General features: G+C 47.6%; 1 protein-coding gene across 13 annotated transcripts in view; it reads right to left on the minus strand.

The window, feature by feature from the left end:
* The window catches only part of Kcnma1 (potassium calcium-activated channel subfamily M alpha 1), a 699,737-nt gene that overhangs the window by 599,422 nt on the left and 79,866 nt on the right, over positions 1 to 20,449 (minus strand). The window lies entirely within an intron of this gene.

Consider the following 20,449-nt stretch of genomic DNA (forward strand, 5'->3'; position numbering starts at 1 on the left):
GGAGGCAATCACCACAAATCACACTGTAGGTGCCAGAGCCCAAGCCCTTCCCTTGCTTGCCCTGACTCAGGGGCCCTGTCCCTGAGGGGAGCGGCTGCGCCTCATGCTGATGCCTGCTCAAGCCTGGCTCCTCTTCCTTCTGGCACTTGATATTCCACCACCATACTCTCACTTACCCACCCTACATCCAAGACCCATGCATTCACTTGAGCATCCAGCAGCTGGGAGCCCCACAAGGAAGAGCTGCACTTTCCGGTAGCCATCCACAGAGCCTGGAACATAGGAGCAGCTCCAAGCAGAACCAAGTAGCTCTGTCAAAAGGCAAATGAGATATCTGAGCACCAGCCTGAAGCGAATCCCATAGAACCAGGGGCTACCAGGGACCCCAGACTTTGCAAGAGACACATGCTGAAGAAGTGTCTACACTGGAGGGCACGCCGCCCTGCCACCCTACTGTGGCCACCTGGCTTCAGCACCCAGGCGTTCTCCTCTGACCGCAGTAGGCCTCTTGATGGCTGTCCAGAGGTCCCGCAGGAGACACAACAGCACCCTCTTATTTTCACTTCTCCCCATCCCTATTTCAAGGGACCCTTTGTGCTATCACCGTGACTGCATCTTGTCTTCTGCATCCTGTGCGGGGCCTGTTCCTACTGCTGGAACCCCAAGCCCTCCAAGGCAGAACTATCTACATTGGTCCCTGCTGTGTCCAGTGCCACAGGCAGGCCCTAACACATGATAGGTGTACACACAACATGTGTGCGTCATAAAGAAGAAAGCCCTTTCTTCCCTCCTCCGGCTTTTCTTGGTGGATGGGATGCCTACAGAACTTTCCACTCTTGCCTCATCATGTCTCTGTGTCCCAGTGTGGCTGTGCAGTCGGAAACTCTTATGTGTGGATAGGAGAGGTAAGGGAATGAGAGGAAAACCTCTGCGAGTCTCCCCACATCCCAAGGAGCTGTCAGCCCACAGGCAATGGGCACCCTAAGGAATAAAAGAGGAAAAACAGCCAACATCAACCTCTAGCGCACGCACACATACACACACACGCGTGCGCGCACACACACAACACACATGCACACACACACTCACATATATACAAGCAAACATAAGCACAAATATCACATCACATCAATCTAAGAGCTGGGCGTCTGTCCCGACGCAGGAGGAATTCCCTAAGCATCCATTTCCTTGTGACTCTGAGGCAAGAGGGTCTCTGTTAGATTCCCCAGGGAAAGGACAGCTCAATTAGGAAAGCAGACACACTTAGCTGCCTCCTGACATCAGCCTCAAGGGTTGCAGGTCTATGGTCTGATCTCTCTGCCTCCAGCAAGCAGGGGAAAACCCAATCACGGTGGGAAGCTGCATGCACTTTATTAATGCGCTCTCTGAGAAGAGGCCTCCCGTTGCTAAGCACCCGCTGTACACACAGGGTTACTATTAGAAAGTTAATCATGGAAAATGCTGAGGTCTCTTTCCCTAGCCCTGCATCTCTCAGCTCCACGCTACAATTTCATCTTCCAGATCACGTTACGGGGCACTGCTATTGGCCCCATCCCTTCCCTTGTCCCGGGCTTTTGTGACCTTTCCATTAGCTTCCAGCCACACGCCACGTCAGCCCTGCAAAGCTAGCTGTAGGCATGCTGGCTTTGGCCTGGGCCATCAGCCTGACATTTTCCATGCAGCCTCACCAGCCAGCCAAACGCTCAGGGGGATTAAAACAACGTGCTACAACACCTTCGGGAAAGGGACAAGATCTAGTCCCCAGCAAGGCAGCTGATGCTTTCCACACACCCAGAGGTGACAGGCCAGGGCAAACAAGGCCTTCTCCACCCTTGCTTTCACATCCCATACTTTCTAGAAGTTGACCAGAGATGCAGTTCTGTTTTGAAGGCCAACCTGTAAAACACTTAGTTCTTATTTGTCAGTCAACACCCCAGTGAGAGATAATTGATTCTTTTGTTTTATGATTATTTTCAGGGACTGGCTCCCATTCCATGAGTCTGGACCATCTGAAGGGAGGCTGTGAAAGTGTATTAATATCCCTAGCAAGGTCAGGCACTGCCTGCTGCTGCCTCACCAGCCTCAGAGCTGAATCATTATGGCTTTTATTACTAATAACCAGGCCAATAAATAATGCAAGTGATTATAAGGCACGGGGAATTCTGTGATCACCTCAACAGCCAGACCTTGCTTGGTCACACATAGAATGGAAAAAAATGTTCTAAGGTTCAAGTTTGGAATCTTCTGGTGAGAGAAATGCTTTCTGCTTGTGGCACTGTAAATCTGAGAGGGACCTTACATGAAGAAATACCATGCAAGGTCATGCCCAGCTCAGGCCTGTCCCCAGAAAGTCATGCTCCTTGGCAGGTCTTGTGTGGAGATGGGAAAACTCATCAAAACGGCAGACTTAAGAGGCCTGGCACACACAGGGAGCTGCTAAGTATCTGCTGCCATGATTGTGTGGTAACTCACAAAAACAACAACTCAAGTAGTAAAGATGCACTTTCAGCCAGTCCACATGCCAAGCCCAGAATAGAGGTCAGAATGGCACGTCTCTTGCTATTGTTTAGGGGGCCCTGTGTCCAGTAAGTCTCCTTAGGAAGCCCTCGCCACCCACACTATAGCCAGTATAAGCCACAGGGGCTTGCAAGCCTCCATGATCATCTGGTCCCACTTTAGCCTCAGCCTGTGAGGCCTGCAACAGCCTTTCTCAGGATCAGCAAGGGAAGGCAGGACCACAGCATACACTGCTTCTTGACCAATAAAGTCCAGGGTGCCTTCAACCTCATCCCTCCTTCTATAGCTCTGGCCTTCATAAGACATCAAAATGCCAAAGGGCTCAGCGAAAAGTCTTCCCATCTTCTCTGTGTAGTTATTCTCTCAAAGCCTGGGAGCCTCTGGTTCATTTGTTCAACAGATTCCTGCTGAGTATCTACCACGTGCCAGGCATTGCCGGCAGCAATGACTTTAAATTACAGTCTGGCAGGGAAAAAGAAACCAGTATACAAAAGACAGGAACAACAAGAACCCTAGCCAGAGAGAAGCACACTTGCGTGGGGCCATGGCACGTGCTCAGCAGAACATTCTAGAGTGCACATTTCTTATCCAATAATGCATTCTCTATGGAGCCATAGAAAGGACCATCTCCAGCTCAGGAAACTTCCCTGAGCCCCCACCTCCCATTCCTCAACTCCCTTATCTTGCTCTCATCTGCCTGCCTCAGTTTCCACACAGGTGCCACACATGGAGCCAGGGTTCCTGTTTTGTTGGTGATAGTAAGGAAACCTAGCCTCTCTGTGCCTCAGTTTCCTTGTCTGTCAATTGTGGTTACCTGAGAACCATTTCTCAGGACTGAAACCCTTCCCTCAGCTGCCAGCACACAGGAGGTGCCTGATAAGGTGAGAGCACCGCTTGCTGTGACCATTACCCCCTCAGCAGAGCTCCCTAGCCCCCAGGCCCTGCCCCCCCCCCCGTGAGTGAAGTCTGTATGGATGAATGACACCCTAGTGCTTCCCTCCCCAAACTTCTAAACCCTAGAACCCTGGCCCTGGTTATCACTGGACACGCCCAAATTCTAAGTCTTCACTCTCTATGGTCATTTGGGGGAACCTTAAGAGAACCCGGAACGTCCCTGAAGTAAGTACTCAAAAGTCATTTCCAGCTGCCTCCTTTGGGGGGCCTTTGTCTCCCACCTTAGGAAGGCAAGAGCAAGGTTGGGCAACTCCGTACTCTGAAGACTGTGTGCACCTGTCTAGCCACGTGCTGCCCCAGATAATTCTGATCTGATTTTGCTTCCCCCCCCCCCCGTTGTGTTTTTGCCTTTTTCCTTTGCCTCTCCTCCCCCTCAGCACCCCTTACCTGCCTCAAGACTCCAGTAGTTTTAGAACTGGGGAGCTGCTGGGGGCTGCAGCCAAGGGTGCTAAGTTGAATGTGAGACAGGAAAAGCAAATCAGAGCATTTTCCCAGCATCCCTCTCTCACACCTCACAGCTGTCACTCCTTAAGGGCTGCAGAAAGCAGGTGTGGGGGCGGGGCATGATGTTCAGCCTGTTTCCAACTTTGTTAGTCAAAGTTTTGAGCTCTGTTGAATACATGTTCCACAAGAAATGGGTCTTAGAGAAGCCAATGGTTGAAGGAAATCTCCTGTTTTCCACTGTGAACGAAGGAAACCACAAGAGCTGAGAGCTTTATTGGTTCAACTGAACCCCAAACCTTTCCCTCTAATGAACTCTACGCACTCAACACCAACACCCATCACAAAACATAGTATGTTTCCCACCACAGTGTAAGCGCAGGTCCCATGGGAGGGCAGATTTCTCCTCCCCACCCACATGGGGAAATTGCTCTTTCCCACTCAGAATTCTCCCAAGCTTTTTCCAACAGTTTCCACCTGGAGCAAGATCACAATGAAGCAAATGCACCTCTTGTCTCCTCTGCTAGACTAAGGCATCCTAGAGAAGAGAGGCATTGTCTAACCAACTGGTCCTCATTGCAACCCTTTCATCTTGACATTAGAGTCAAAGGCAGTCCTCCAGCAACTGTATGGTCATGAGTCCAGCCTCATCAGCATCAAAACATATATCATCATCATCATTAATTAATTAATCAATAGCACAGACAAACACACAGTATCTGCCAGAAGGTTGGGCACAAAGTGGTCGCTTAATAAATTTCCACAGTTTTCCTTGGAACCAACCAAATTCAGGGAAAAAAAAAAAAAAAAAAAGGAAGCAAACAGAATATGTTATGTAACTAAAAGTTATCCCAGGTAAATAAGCCATTGGTAAACACAGCTTCTCCTACTTTGAGCTTGCCTAAATGAGGGTGATCATAGAAGACAAAGCCAAGAGCTGAAGCAGAGGACTCGCTAGTGGGCAACTCCTACGCGGGCAATGTGCAGGCAAGGCTGGAGTCTGGGAAGAGGAGATGGAGTGCAGAAATGCCAACGGAAGAACATACATTCTTCATCAATATGGAAGTACCGGCTTCAGAAAAGGCCGAAGACCTTCTGATGTCTGAGTTCACTGGGCACATCTGCTCAGGTTTGAAGAAGTATAGGAGGCTTTGTGGTAGCCCCACTCTTCAAAGGAAACAGGCCAATCATCGCCCCCTTACCCCAACTCCAGGTAGTATCTCGCTTCTTTTATAAATCCACGTGAGCCTTTAACTTCAACTCTTTGACAGGAAGGCGAGAACCTGGATGTTCTCAGCGTAGGTCCTGAGACCAGCAGAAGGGAGGACGAGAAGGACGCAGGGCTCTGCCTATGTCACTGAACCCTTGCACAGGTGCTTTCCCTCCCCTGACTTAGGTTCTACCTATGGGGGAAACATGCCATTGTTGTAAACTAAGAGGAGTTGGTGTTTCCCAATGTTTGTAACAAAGAGCATTCTAACTAATGCAGGTTGCCATCCATTTGCAAAGATGGCAAGTCCTCTGGAGCATCTTTAACGCCCAATGCCTAGGACATGGCCTGAGACACCACGTGCTCGGAGGTCACACTTCAGACAAACTCTTGACATCAGTCAGTAACTTTCTCATCCTGACACTCTTCAAGGGCTTGGAGTCTGACCAAACAGCATCAGCCAGGTCATTCTCGAAGGAAGCAGCAGTAACTGGTCCCTCTGCATGGAGAAGGAAGCAGGGCCTCGAACCCTGCTTTGGACCAAAAAAAAAAAAAAAAAAAAGGGCAGGAAAGTTGATGCCAGCACCTGGAAGGCCAGAAGCAGTCATTGCTGGCCCTCCTGAGCTTCTGAAGTCTTGGCCGTCCCCTCTGCCCTTTCCTTAATCTTCTTGCTAGCTAGGATTGCAGCGGAATCCAAGAACCTCCCTTGTGTGCCTCCTATCTACCTTTCTTGCACTTCACTCTCTCCTCCTCCTCCTGTCACCTTCCTTCTCCCTCCGTCTCCCTCAGCAGCTAGCCAAAGCAACAAAAGAAGTAACCATGCAGTCAGTCGCTCAGGGCCTCCCTCCAAACACCTTCTTTAACCCATGGCCACTGCCCTTCCGGAAAGCATTGTGTACAAATATAGCGAGCGAGTGGCCTTAGAGGGAAATAATGCCACCACATACTTCTGTGACCACGTCATGCCCCTTTAAGAGGAGGCCCACTGTTCAGTTCCATTCTAGGCCACATCTCTGGTTTCAAGGTCCAGGTCTCCTTACTGCCTCATACAGTATTAACATGCCCTGGCACCCTCCCAGCTTTGCATTGTGAGCCATAATCACTGGACATACTGGTTTGGCTCCCCCTTCACTTCCCTCGGTGGCCTCTCCATACCTGTGGCCAGGCTATCCCCTTCTCCAAGGATCCCCACCTGCAGTCATACAGCCGTGCGTACAGAATACAGACTCTTGGGGCGGCAGCTAATGCCAGGGTAGAGTGTCCTCCGTGTGGGCTGCTCACGCAACAGAGAGCAGATACACTGTCCTGTAGCTGTCATGAGCTGGGGAGAAGGTACCCTGGGACACCAGCACAGAAGCGAGTCAGGTCACCTCTACAGTAGGCCTTAAAGTACCATGAACAGCACATAGGTAGGGGAATCCTAGGGACGCTGGGATGTCTGTTAAAGGGGGGGTCACACCCCATTTCCTTCTCCTTCCCTTCAAGATAACAGAGCCCAGGGGTACTGGTCTTATGCCAAGGAGAATCCATAAGCCTTTTCTTCTTAGGAGAAGACAGATGTAGGGCTGGTGGGAGAGAAGAGGAAGTAACAAAGAAGAAATGTAGAAGAAAGAACGGTAGATACTATTGATTTGGCCTTGGGGGTCTCACATGGGTTACGTGCTGCACACACGGCCTCCCTCTGCGACCAGGAGGCCTCAGGGGGCCCATCCTGTGATGCTGGCACTGGAATACTGCCTCTGAGGCACATGGGATACGCCTCAGCAAGACACTCTGTCCAGCTTCTCAATCCAGTCCCACTTTCAACCTGGAAAACCTCTCATAAGAGTATCATGACCTAGGGAACTGAAAGGTCATGGTTGAGAGTAAACTGAGGCTCGGTTGTGTAATTCCATCTGATCCTCCATGGCCTCGGATGCCTTCTCAACTACTCTTATGGGGATACGCTAGCATTAGGCCTCTCCCACCACTCCTATCCAACCCAAATCTATAGAGAGCAGACCTGTGTTCAAAAGAGAGAAATCAGAGACCAGTGGCATCCCGGCTCACAGGATAATTCAACATTACAGGCACCAAATGGGGGACTTTTTACAACCTATCACTATGTCTACACACTTGGCTTTCCAATCCTCTTACCAGCATGTGAAGGCCAGAGGGCCACCAGTGATGAGGAGCAGATGGAATCAGACACTTCAGTCCAGGTGGGGCTTGTGCTAAGAATGTTAAACAAAAAAGTTGCTGACCACAATAGAAAGCAAGACACAAAGAGATGTCTTCCAGGGGGGAGGGGGCGCAGGTGGGAGGTGGGGGGGGGACAGAGAGATCACTCCACCCATGCCTCTTCTGGCTGACCACAATAGAAAGCAAGACACAAAGGGACGTCTTGGGGGGGGGCAGGTGGGGGGTGGGGGTGGGACAGAGAGATCACTCCGCCCATGCCACTTCTGCTCTGTCTGTAGGCAAGTGGGGGGGGGGGCGGGGGGGGGGGGGACACAGAGAGATCACTCCACCCATGCCACTTCTGCTCTGTCTGTAGGCAAGCTCTCTCTGGGTCTTCCCTCCAGTTTTCCATTCATAAAATAATTGTGTTTAAAGCCACCTAAGTTTTACACAAAACAACAAATCATCTTCAAGACCTCTCCTAGCTCTCAAGCTCTAATGCCATGGCAACCCACAAGTGCCTGGCTGACCAGGCAGAATCACCTGCTAGGCTGATAGGATGTGGGGGGTTAATCCAAAGCTGTTTTCTTCTCTTTCGCTTTCTCACAGCAGTGCCCATATCCTCCTCCAGGACCCGACAAGAAGGGGAAGACATTTTGACCTCTACCTACTATGTCATTGACACTAGGATTTGTAAGCACTGAGTACAGCATTTCCAAATCTTGCTGGTTTTGACCATGTCTGTTTGTCCTATTCTAATAAACACTACACACTGTACTTTAAATCAACTCAAAACTATCTCCTTTTTTTTTTTCTTTCAAAATAGAGTTGTCCTGGGCAATAATATCTGTGAAATCACGAGCTTAAAGTGCTACTTCTATTTTTCACACGCACATCCAGGCACAGAAACCATAATAAGAAGCGTGCCTGTGGCCCTCCCTAAGCATCTTGTATGCCACCGACTTGAGGGAGCTACAGATCCCACAAGGAGCCCAGTTAGTCTTCAGGGGCAATGTCGTTAGATCAAAGCTGTTTTATGCCTTTCTAGAGAAGCTGGTGTTTAGGTGACTCCGCCCAAAGTAGCAAGCCCAGCTTTAAGCCCAAGTGTTCCCAATTCCAAATTCCCAGACTTTGCTGCTCTTCTGAGTGAGTGGCCAGCTTGCACGCAGGCAACAAGTGTGATAAAAGCCAAGCACCAGCCAGCCTTTATTGTACATCCGACTTCACCCCTTCTTAAGAACTTGACAGCAAGATTTTCCACGATGGTCTGAAAGAAGCAGATCATTCTTGCATGCAGAATCAGGGCTTGTAGCCAGTGCACAGGGATGGTCACACGCGTGTGTTGGGGGAATCCTCACCCGTGAACTACAGTGGCAGATGCTATTTCTACGTGCCAGCAAGGTTCAGGTTTACTCTCCAACAGGGCAAGGCTGGAGTCAGGCTGCCCCCATCCAGATGCTATAGAGTGGCTCTGCCAGCCCTCCCCAAACACATAGCTTAGTCACAAGGGATTCTGGCTGCGCCAGCACATGACTCACCCACATCCATCAGGCCCCCAGAGAAAACAAAGGCACACACGAGTGGATCAGGGATCAAATGCAGGGATGGCAAAGTTTTCACACACAGAGTCAACAAATAGGCCTTCAGCCTGGAACTCAAGAACCAGAACTCAAGGGCTGGTGGTCAAGGTCATCTTATGTAACCTCTCATAAAACAGTTAAGGAAAGCCAAAGCCAAGAAAGGGGCAGTTGTGACAAACCCGAGGGTGCTTAGCAGTGTCTGGGCAGGGTTGGAAAGAAGCGATGCCACCCTGGGCCACAGTCAGGCCTGGAATGTCCCACTTTACGCAGTGTTATCAGCCACGGGTCCCACACTTATTTCTGCCCATGAGACACTGATGGAATTGTCAATTACAGAGCTATCTCCTAAATTCAGGAATCGATAAAGTGTAAGTGGAGAGCCCGGTTTCCCATATGCACTCAACAACAACAAAGAAAAATGGAGAGGGAACACTGCCCGGTTCATTATCCCTGGGAAGTGTTTTCCAGCAGCAAGTCAATAAAGCGTCAGACATAGTTGAGAGGAGGAACAATGGGAGAAGATGCCGGCAGCCAACTCAGCCCGAGGAGACTCACTCCCCTGTCAGCCGCGCAATATACCAGCTGCCGAAGGATCTCCCAACAGGCATCTCACTCGGATTCCAACACCAGAGACCTTTAAGTGGGCTCCCAGGAGAGCCAGAGGCTGGCAAGAGCGGAGAGACAGCCCTATAAACAAAAAAGGGGGCACAGAATGTGGTCCGCACAGACACTTGATGGGTGGAAAGGCACCCAGGTTCCTATTTCTTCTCCCATTTTGTATTCCTATCATCCGGGGAGTCAGCCCACTCAACTTAGCTAATTCACAGAAGTAAATGACCTCCTGAGCTGAGTGGTTTGAAAGCAGAGTCCTGATTTCCTGAGTTTGTTTCCATGGCGGCGGTGGATGATCCCAGCAAATCTTTACAGTCTACAGTCTCTTCCTTTCTGAGATAAAGCAATGCACCCACATAGAGAAGCAAGCTGGGCCAATGAGATGGCTCAGGAGGGGACAGTGCTTGCGACCAAACCTGAATTTAATCTCCAGGACCAACACAAAAGGGAGAGGCCAACTCCTACAAGTTTTTCTCTTTCCAGTGTGTGTGTGTGTGTGTGTGTGTGTGTGTGTGCGTGCGTGTGTGTGCGTGCGCACACACACACACACACACTACTGTGTCACTTGTGTGTACACTTACACACAAAATAAATAGAGGGACGGGAAATAGAAGATAGATGAGAGAGGGAGAGAGAGAGAGAGCTATGCAATAAAACATTTTCAAAGAAACAAATGACTTTTTAAAAAGTAACCCAGATGGCTAAAATCAAGTGTAAAACTCCAGACACAGGGAAGCATCAGCTGGTATTATAAATTCCTGACTTTCAAGCTCAAGCCACCTAATGATGTTGAAAGGGGCCGAGAAGGCTGCCATGCCCTCTGCATATGTTATCCTAACAAGCCTACACCACTCCCCATCTTGTGCTGCTACCATATGTAACTAATTAATCTTATAACCTCTGTAGAAAACTTTACTGTGCTGCTTGAAGCAATGAAAATGTGTGTGTGTGTGTGTGTGTGTGTGTGTTGAAAAATGTCTCCATATTTCTGATGGATGTCACATATGTCAACACATATGTCAACAGACATAGGCTAGCCATCCATCCCTGAAAACCCCATGCCTTCTCTACCCTGAAAATCACTGAGCATTGTCAGTGAGTCCCCAGTAGCCTGGCACGGTCTTGGGACTCAGGAAGGTCAGATACATCTTTAACTCCAAGGGCATCAACACTGACAAGCCAATACATGTCAAAGCCTACGTGACACGGGGAATGGAAGCTGAGGCATCCAGTCTAGGTTGCCATCCCTGTGCAGTGGTTACACGGCCTTAGACAAGTCATTTCTCTTCTGCGGGACTTATTTCATTTGCAAATACAAAAGGAAGACAGTAGCCCAGAAGTGAGACGGCCTTGGGTGGAGGCAAGACTCCTGAGGACTAGAGCCATAGCCCACTGCCTCTCTACGTCTGTATGACAGGTTCCACCCTCCCCTGCTTCTCTGACACTATCTTGCCAGTCTGGCTCAACCGTCTGAATTGCTCTGGTCAATAGCCCCAGAGAAAGTTGAGGAAATAGCTCACTACCCCCAGCTCTCCCATAAGCCACAGAAAAACGCCCAACAACCACATGAAGGGCAATCCATCACCCAAGATACAGGTTCACCTAGGAAGTGACTGTGTACGTTGATAGTCTCAGGACCACCACAAAGTAAGAAGCCACTTGGAGCTTATTTTCTTGTCTGTCTTAGAAGGGTACTGTCCCTGGAGTCACCTACAATCTCTCCATCCCACTCACTGCCTCTCTCTTTTCCATTCTCATCTGCCTTTAAATGGAGATATAATTTTAAAAATTACTAGCCTGGGAACAATCTGTTATTAAGACTATAACAACTCCTAAATGGGTTTCTGTGCCAGTTACTATGACAAATGAGCAGGCTGTGGGCATACTGGGCCTTCTCAAGGCAATGCACAACATACACACTGTGCATGCGTGTGTGCATGTGTGTGTGTGCGTGTGTGTACATTTGCATCTATTTTCAGAACACCAGCTCCCAGGAAAACTGACAGCACTCCCCTAGGACAAATTCCCTGACAGGATCTTTGGCCACTGCAAAGCTCGCTTGGTAATACCCTCTCCCAACTCTAGAACCTTCATGATCCTTGTCTGGGTCCTGAGTATGTCATATCTGAGTTAGATTCTAAACTTCTCTGCTTTTCAGATGTGTGGCCTTGGCAAAGTCACTAACTCCTCTGAGCCTATTTCCTCAAGTGTATCTGGAAAAGTACCAGCTATAGATTCCCGGGCTAATGTAGAGTTGGTATTCACCAACCACACGCATGATTAGTCCTGAATGTGGGGAGCCTTTGGGCACCCCCTTTTTGGGAGCCCACGGGGACTTTCTATGTCTCTCTAAACATTAACAGCTCAAGTATCACCACCAGACCCGAGGTGGGAGGGATCAGGCCTGGAACACGGTTCCAGGTTCACCTAGAGGACCCAGTGTGCTGTGTGCACTGGCTGTTTGGATGATAACTACATGGGCCACTTAGCATAGAGGCCTCCAGCAGGTCCTGCTCAGCCCAGCTACCTCCTCCTGACACACAATAGCCTGCTCTCTGATGCCACCATTTTGAGTCCTGCGTTTGCTGGTAGATGAGGCTGGATGGATCCAAGTGGGCTGAAGACAAGGGTCTCAAAGAACTGGAAACTCAGAGCCCTCCCCATCCATTTACCATCTCCTTGTCCAGCTAGGCAACATGCAGCCTGACCCTAACCCTCCCAGAGCCTGCAGGGCTGTTTTCCAGCTGGTCTTCTCCAATCCATCTGCGAGTGAGCATTAGGGAGAAGAAGCAACTCCATATTGTGCAGGTTACAAAGCACCCATATCCGGTGACTTGCCCCAGAACACGTGGGGTCTCCTGACCCCAAATTTGCTAATGTATGCCACCACTTGCCTAAGATACAGAAGAGGTTTTTTTAAAAAAAGTAACCCCACAGACGGGACCCAGCTCCTGCAGGATACCTCACACACCCCTCATATTTCTAGCACTTTCCATTCCTAGTTTGAATTAGAGATTGGCAACCCCTGTCATGGAGCAGTGTGAGTAAATGTCTGTCTTGTGGTCAGCCAGTGCTCCCTGGTGTGAGCACAGCCCCACCCCATCTGTGCTACCATGGCCCCTGGAGGACATGAGGGGCTCAATGCTACATTATTCCCTCTTTGAATTACTAGAGGAACAGTGGGAATGCGCTGCAGAGCCTGATGGCATTCCTAAAAAGTCACCAACTAGGGGGATATAGATTCCTACCTGGCTTCTCATCAGCACCCAGAGGAGAACAGTGGTGGGGAGTTGCTGTCCCCAAGGAGACCAATATGTTATGTAAAAACATCTCCCATGGAAAAGCTCTTCTTCACTTCTTCCTCCAATCTGGAACACCCCTCGCTGTGCTCCAGAGTCACCAGCAATTGCTCCTAGAATCATCGAGATCCACTTCAGCACCCTAGGAGGCCACTTGTCAGCCTAGGCCACAGCCAGGGCAGCATGGAGCAGGCCCAGCCTCAGGCAGAGGTCAGAATGACAGCACAGAACGGAACAGAGTTTAGCTGAGCAAGTCAGGCTGGGGTGTTTTTAGAAAGAAGTCCAGTTAATAGCCATGTAAAAGCTACCAGTTGCTACGTGCCTACAATCTGCCAAGCACAGTGGAGTACCTGACTCGTCGATGAGCTAGAGAGATGGCTCCGTCAGTAAAGTGCTTGTCCCAAAAGACTTGAGTTCAATCTCCAGGATCCATGTAGAATTTCCAGGCATGGTGTCATATGCCTGCAATCTCTGCTCTGGGAGGCAGAGATAAGAGGATTCCTGGGTCTTGCTGGCCACGTAGTCTAACCTAAGCCTAATTGGCAACTTACAGGGTCAGCGAGATATTCTGACTCAAATAATAAGGAAGAGAAGAACAACAAAGGAAGGAAGACAGTGACAGTGACATCTTGCCTACACACACAGAGAGGGGGGTGGGTGGGATTCAATTATATATACAGAAATCTTTATTCTTACAAAGTGTCCCAGGCAATTCTAACTATCAGAAGTTTGATTTTCTTTTAACATTAGTTTTCTGTCATATTCATTCTAACCCTAAGATTCTGTCAGGTGGATTGGTGGGTGGGGGAGGCCCCCCTTTTTCTGAAGAATAGAAGGGGAAGAAGAAGGGAGGATGGGACTGGGAGGAGAGGAGGGGCTATGATTGGGATTTAAAGTGAATAAGCAAACAAGAGCAAGGATTGGCCAGGTATGGTGGCGTATTCCTTTATTCCTAGCCCTGGGGGAGTAGAGGCTGGTGGGTCTCTGAGATCAAGGCTAGCCAGGTCTGCAGAAACTACTTAAAGAGAAAAGAAAAGAAAAGAAAAGAAGGAAGAAGAAGAAGAAGAAGAAGAAGAAGAAGAAGAAGAAGAAGAAGAAAGAAGAAGGAGGAGGAGGAGGAGGAGGAGGAGGAGGAGGAGGAGGAGGAGATGGTTGTTAGCACAGGCTTCTGTCTGGCATTCCCAGATGTGATTCTTATTTCCTTCTTGATATGAAGGCAGATATGTTAGTGCATTAGGCTGCTATAGCAAAAATACCTCACAGCCAGAAAGATAGCTCAGTGGGTAGAGTGCATCTTCTGCCAAGTGCAAGTTTGGTGACTGGAACCCACAGGGTGGGGAAGGAGAACCAAGTCTACAAGTGATCCTTCAGCTTCCAAATGTGCATAGTGGCATGCGTAAATGCACCCATGAGCTTACATGGACACACACACACACACAGACACACACCTATATGAAGAAAGTACCTTAGATAGGGTACTTGAACAAATCTTCATTTCCCAGAATTCTGGAGGCTATGAAGCCCCACATGAAGGTGTCTCAGTGTCTGGGGGTGCTCACGTCTGCTCCATGGCTGATACCTCCTTATGGTCTCATAAATGGGATGGGCAAGACAGCTCACTCAGGTCCCTAAAATGAGTCTGGTCCTAATCTCAAAGGTTAGACTTCAACATATGTCTCTGTTGGGTACATAAACATTCAAACCAGAGCAGAGGGATGACATTGACACTGAAGGATCATCTAGTGTCTGTCCTCCATAATCCCAAAGCCACCGTAGCATCTTATAGCAGACTTGCCCTGGAGTTTGCTGTAGGTAAGTTGTTTTCAGGGAGAGCACTTAGAGGTGCTTCCTCAAATGTGGATGCCGCTCTGCTAGTTACTTTTCTGGCCACTGTCACTAGTGGAGGACAGTCACACTGTGACTTGTTGTGGGGTTCATGGCAGTGGGACCCATTACATCATGAAGTACATGGGGAACAAGAGAATGTGACAGGAAAGAACCAGGGACAATGCGTCTTCTGAGCACCTGCCCTCGGTGACTGTACTCAGCTGGGTGTCACCTCCTTAAGCCTTTGCAGCCTCCACTCACAGTACCACCAAGCTGGGGATAAGGTACTCAAACACATGAGTCTACGGAGACATTTCACATTCAAGCTATAACAGATGGTTTTTTCCTGATCAGAAGCTACTGGGCCGGTGTCCACTGCCTCAGATGTTCTAGCCAGTAGTGCCTCCTTCCTTATTTCCTTAGTGGTTAAGGACTCATTCTTGACTTTCCCTACTTGTACTCCAAACCTTGGTCAGGGGACCAACGTAATTCTGAAGGACGTGTGACAGCAGCAGGGGACTGTTGTTTTGCAAGCACGGTCTTTGCAGTAGTGGAAACCCAGATGTGCATCATTTGCCTGCCTCTGCTGACTGTGTGATTTTGAGTAGGTAACCTACCTTCTCTGTTTGTCAAGCAAAGAAGGGATTTAAAAATCTACCTTGCATTGTTTTGAGGACCAAAATTAATTTTGAGTTATTAATTATAAGTGACATAAATTTTCTTTCGCTTGATACAGTAGTTTCTCTCTTTATTGTCAATTGCATTAGTCAGGGTTCTCTATAGTAACAGCACTTATAGGATGAATATATATATATTATAATAACTTACAGGCTGTTGTCCAGCTAATCCACAATGGCTGGTTATGAATGGAATGTTTAAGAATCCAGTAGTTTCTTAGTCTACATGGCTGGATGTCACAAGTAGTCTAATGCCAGTGTAGAGATTGACTTGCCAGCAATGTGAGAACAAGAAGACAAAGAGCAAAAGCTTCTTTCATTTGTGTCTATATAGGCTTCCAATGGAATGCATGGTCCACATTGTATCTGGATTAAATATCTAGATCAAAGGTGTGTCTTTCTACCTCAAAGATGCACATTAGAAGTAGATCCTCCTTCTTCACAGTAAGTAGAAATCCCCACAGGTGTGCCCTTTGATTAAGACTTCATTTTAGATGTGCCTTGTAACCGATTTTGTTTCATTTGAAAATCTTGTCTGATGATCTCTCTCTTCAAACGGGGAAATTTAACCCATTTATGTTTATTAAGATTTCAGCCAAACTGTGTCTTTTTGTTGTTCATTTTACTTGAGGCATCTTGGATCCTATTTTCTCTTTCCTGTCTTCTGTTGAATGGATAGTTCCTTTGCTGGTTGCACGGTAGTGATTTTATTCTGCTTTCTTGTGATGTCTTCTAAAATTTCAAGATATGTACTTAACCACAAAATTTTCTAGGAACACTGGAAGTGACACCGTTTATTTTCTAAACTAATGCGTGTAATCTCTAGCACAATGTCTGCCTTAGAATGCATAAGAATTCCAAAGACTAGAGTCCTTCTTGCTACTGCCAACACTACGATGAATATTAATGCTGTTTTGCCCAAAGGCCCACTAAGCATTATTTTTATCCATGAGTACATTATAAAGAAGCTGAGAGTTAGGAACATTATCCAGAAGAAATTCTCTTCTGAACAGTACCAAATTTTCCAAACAGCGGAATGCTGGGAGAAAGAGGGATGTATCCTGGTTCATTTTGCTCTTGAGCTCATCCTAACATCTTTTTTCATGAATTATCTTGTCTGAAAAATGTTATCCTAAGTCAGGTTGTGTGTGTATGTCTGTGTGTGTGTGTGTGTGTGTATGTGTGTGAAAAAACTTTTTCAAAAAAAAAAAAAAAGATACCCAGAGCCCAGAGTTATAAGGAATGGTGACAGAGTGAAGCCAGTTCACAATAGCTGCCTCTTTCAATACATAATTGAGCAAAACTTTAAAAGCAAATACAAAGAAGGAAGGGCAGTGGCAGTCAATCAAGGAACTGCCATATCTTCACAGCCCTGAGATCTGAAGTGAAGACTAGGTGGGGGTAAGTATGCCCAGCCAGGCACTCACACGCACTTCATTAACCAGGAGCATTAATTGCCATGGCCACGCCCAAACACTTTCTACGATGGCTACACTTTGGAGAGAGGCAAACTGTGGGTGTATTATTACCCGCCCCATTTTGTACCTCAGTAGGGAGAAAATTAGAGGGACAAGTAGAAAACAACTAGGTAGGTAACTGAAAAGCGGCAACATGAGTAACTAGGGCCCCTTCAGCCGGAGAGGCATAGTTCCAAAGCTCAGTGCTTCCCTGAGAAGATGGTCAAAATGCCAAGAGCACTCCACCACAGAAAATGGTGTCGCCCCTTTAGTGAGCCGAGCAGTAGAAAGGGACAGCGAGTCCGTGCAAGGGAACACAGCTCGAGGTCTAACCTCACCCTACAGGCTCCCCTAAATCCTCACCAGCATTAATAATCACCTCAAACAGCAGCTCAGACACCAACGCCAAGATTTCAGGACTTGTCATAATACAGTCATTCATGGCATCAGAGCAAGTATGACTAGATAGAGCTCCTGGAATAAAGAAAAACAAACACAACATGAAAGCTTTTATAGGACTTGGACCCTATTTTGTAAGGGGAAAGAAAATAAGGCACACTGTGCACAGAAGCCGAAGAGCTCTCTCCAGAAGAAAATAGGCTAAAGAAACAATAAATCTCTTAGTGCTTAGTGCTGTAGATGAAATTAATAAGAATATCAATTTAATGAAATAGTTAGCCTGCAAGTCAAAGAAGCAAACCAAAGACTGAAATAGCAGGATTTCAGACTGCTAAGTAAATTAGACAGGAAAACTGCACCTAGACATTGAACTTCTACGGAAGGAGCGCGGCCCCGGGATTTACCAGTCTTACCCATCTTAACAGTGTGAAGCTCATGGCGTTTCTGGCTAAGAAGGCGGGAGGAGTTAAGGAGAAGCCTCGTGGTGTCAGCTGTTTCATCTTGTACAGCACTGTCTCCAAAGCTTACATCTAAATTAGTATTAACTGAAAGTAGTGGGTTTTACTATGAAGTGATGTATACTTTAGTCATCAAAGTATAAAGAGGGCTGTTGTAAGGGAGGGGAGGGGCTGAAAGAAAGGGGCGGGGCATGGGGAGGAAGACCAATATGAGTAAAGTCCGATGGAGATAGTATTAAACTTGTACTAGAGGTGTGAATACCTGCTTACAGACCTGTGCAGGCCCGTCCTCGTCAGTTCCCAGTTTCTTTGTGTAGTGGACCGTGGCCACCGCGGGTCAAAGCTCGGGGAGTAAGTGTCATGGGGTGCTCATTCACAAATGAGACATCTGTCTCATTCATCCTTCCCCCAAGGCTCAGGGGAGACTGAGGGAAAGTGCGGTAAAAAGGTAAGAAGCAGAGGTTAGGGAGGACCCAGAAACATCATCTCCTAGGTAGGACGGACACAGAAACTGTGATTGCCTACATAAGACCTTTTCAAGATGGAGTCAGTCAGCATTCTGGGAGGAGAAAGCGGACTCATAAGACCCCCTCATTAAGGAGCTGCTGACAGGCGGTGGCTGCCGGGGCCAGGAGACTCAGTTGTCCTTAAGGGTGTGAGCATTGGTCATCTGACCATGTTCCAGTGAATGAGCCCACGCCCAGGAATGTATGAGCAGCTCAAATTGAACTCAGTTGGATATTTTATTAAAGGCCTTGAAACTAGGAGGGGAGGGAAAGGTGGATCCAGAAGGTCTTAGGGGAAAGGAGAGAGTTACTATGATCAAAATATATTGTATGCATGTACAAAATGACAACGGCCCCCAAAGAAAAAAATTAAAAGAACAAAGTATGAGTGGAAATGTCAAAACCAAACCCACAAACTAGGTTTGAAAACTAACTTTAAAAAAGAAAGCAGTGACTTCAACTTCCTAATATTTTTTATAACCACAGTGACATATTTTTAAAGCACCTATTTCAACTAGGAAACATTTATCCAGATCAGAACTTCTTTCCAATGTGTTCATTTTCTTTCAGAAAATGAAGCAAGTGAGTTAAAATTCAGTGTCAAAATCAAGATGCAGAATGTGATCCAGTTCTTGTAAAATCATTTCCATAAATCTATAATCTAAGTATCTAGGTATACCGTCCACCTTTCCAAATTGGGGGGAGGGATGAAATAGTGAGCCGTTACTTCTTAGGTATTAAGACGTTATGCTTTTTTTTTTCTTTCTTTCTTTCTTTCCTGTGCATCACTGTTGCTTGAATTTCTTACAGTGAATATTTCAGAATCAATTTGTTCATCATCTCTTAAACATCCATAATGGTTGAAATGATCACAACAAAGCATGGGTACCAGTGAATCTCCAGTGACATTCCGAGAAGTCACTCAGCAAGCTATTGCCCAAACTAGAGTGGAGCAATCTGTTCACTGCTCCCGGGGCTGCAGCCCACTCTAGAGCAAACTCCTATTCACAGCACTGGAGAGTTCCCGGGTGGTGGTGGTGCTGCTGCTGCTGCTGCTGCTGCTGCTGCTGCTGCTGCTGCTGCTGCTGTGGCTGTTAGCTCCTGGTGACTAACCCTGACATTTACTGACTGGCCTTATCCACCAGCTAAGGGTATCTGCTGACAGTCCCCTTTGGGTCCTCAGAGCAACACTATAAGGTTATGAAGATCTAGTGAGTTCCATTCATTTTCTGCAGAAGTAACAGGGGCCCAGAGAAGTGGATTTCCCCCAAGGTTCTCAGCCGGGTGGAGGTAGATGTGGCCTTCAGTTCACGCTCTGTTTGAACTGTTCCAGGTTGTTAACAGAAATGCTTAACTAGAACTCAGTGCACTATATAAAACCCAAATCTGGTTTGTTTCGTATAGAATTTGTGTAGACGCGCATGTGTACACATTCAGCCACTGGATGCGTGTGGAAATCAGAAGATGTCTTCTTCAATGATTTCGCTACCTTATTTTTCTGAGACCTGGTCTCTCACCAACTGGGGCTTGTCTAGAGTACAGTCAGAGAATCCCAGATCTGATTGCTCCTGCCGGCATCAATTTCACAGACTCACGCCGCCGTGTCCAGATTTTTATGTGGGTGTTAGGAATCTGAACTCAGTCCTCCTGGGTGGGCCACAAGCACTTTACCCACACTGCGCCATCACCCAGCCCTTCCCAATCCAGGTTTTCTGTGACTTCAACTAACGTCACACATGGGACTCTGAGAACACGTCTAACCTTCTTCCACATAAAAGGAGCCTTCCAATACGAAGGACATAAGCCATAAGGCTCTCACCTGCCCATCTTTTCCCTCCTCCAATGGATCGCACAACAGATGCAGAAGGTACTGAAAAGAGGCTGTATTTCTCTCCTGGTGTGTGACAAAGTCACTGAGTGAGTAATTTAATCGGTCACAAAGTTTCCAAAATGCATTTTCCTATATGCTGCCCTTTACATTCTGCTCTGAGGAGTCCCCAACAGCTGGGTTCCTTGGGAACGGCTCCTGTGAGAGGTCCAAACCACAGATACCTTCCAGTTCTCCAGGTTGATGGTTTGGTGCAGCCGTGTGCGGGGGTCATTTATATCTAGCACAGAAGTGAATTATAGGCATTTTCAATTTATCTTCCTAATGATATTTTTCCAGCTACTCATATTTAAATGAGTTTCTACTCCCATAACACCACTGACTGACAGTGAAGGAAAGAAAGTAGGATAAAATGCTAAGCACATTTTCTACCACCTGCAAATCCTCCAGGAAGGAACGCCGAGCACGTGCTGGGCAGGAGGGGATGAGACTCTGCAGGATTGCAGGGGAAGGGGCTCCCTCAG

Source organism: Acomys russatus, chromosome 3 (genome assembly GCF_903995435.1).
Source record: "Acomys russatus chromosome 3, mAcoRus1.1, whole genome shotgun sequence".
Classification (NCBI taxonomy): domain Eukaryota; kingdom Metazoa; phylum Chordata; class Mammalia; order Rodentia; family Muridae; genus Acomys; species Acomys russatus.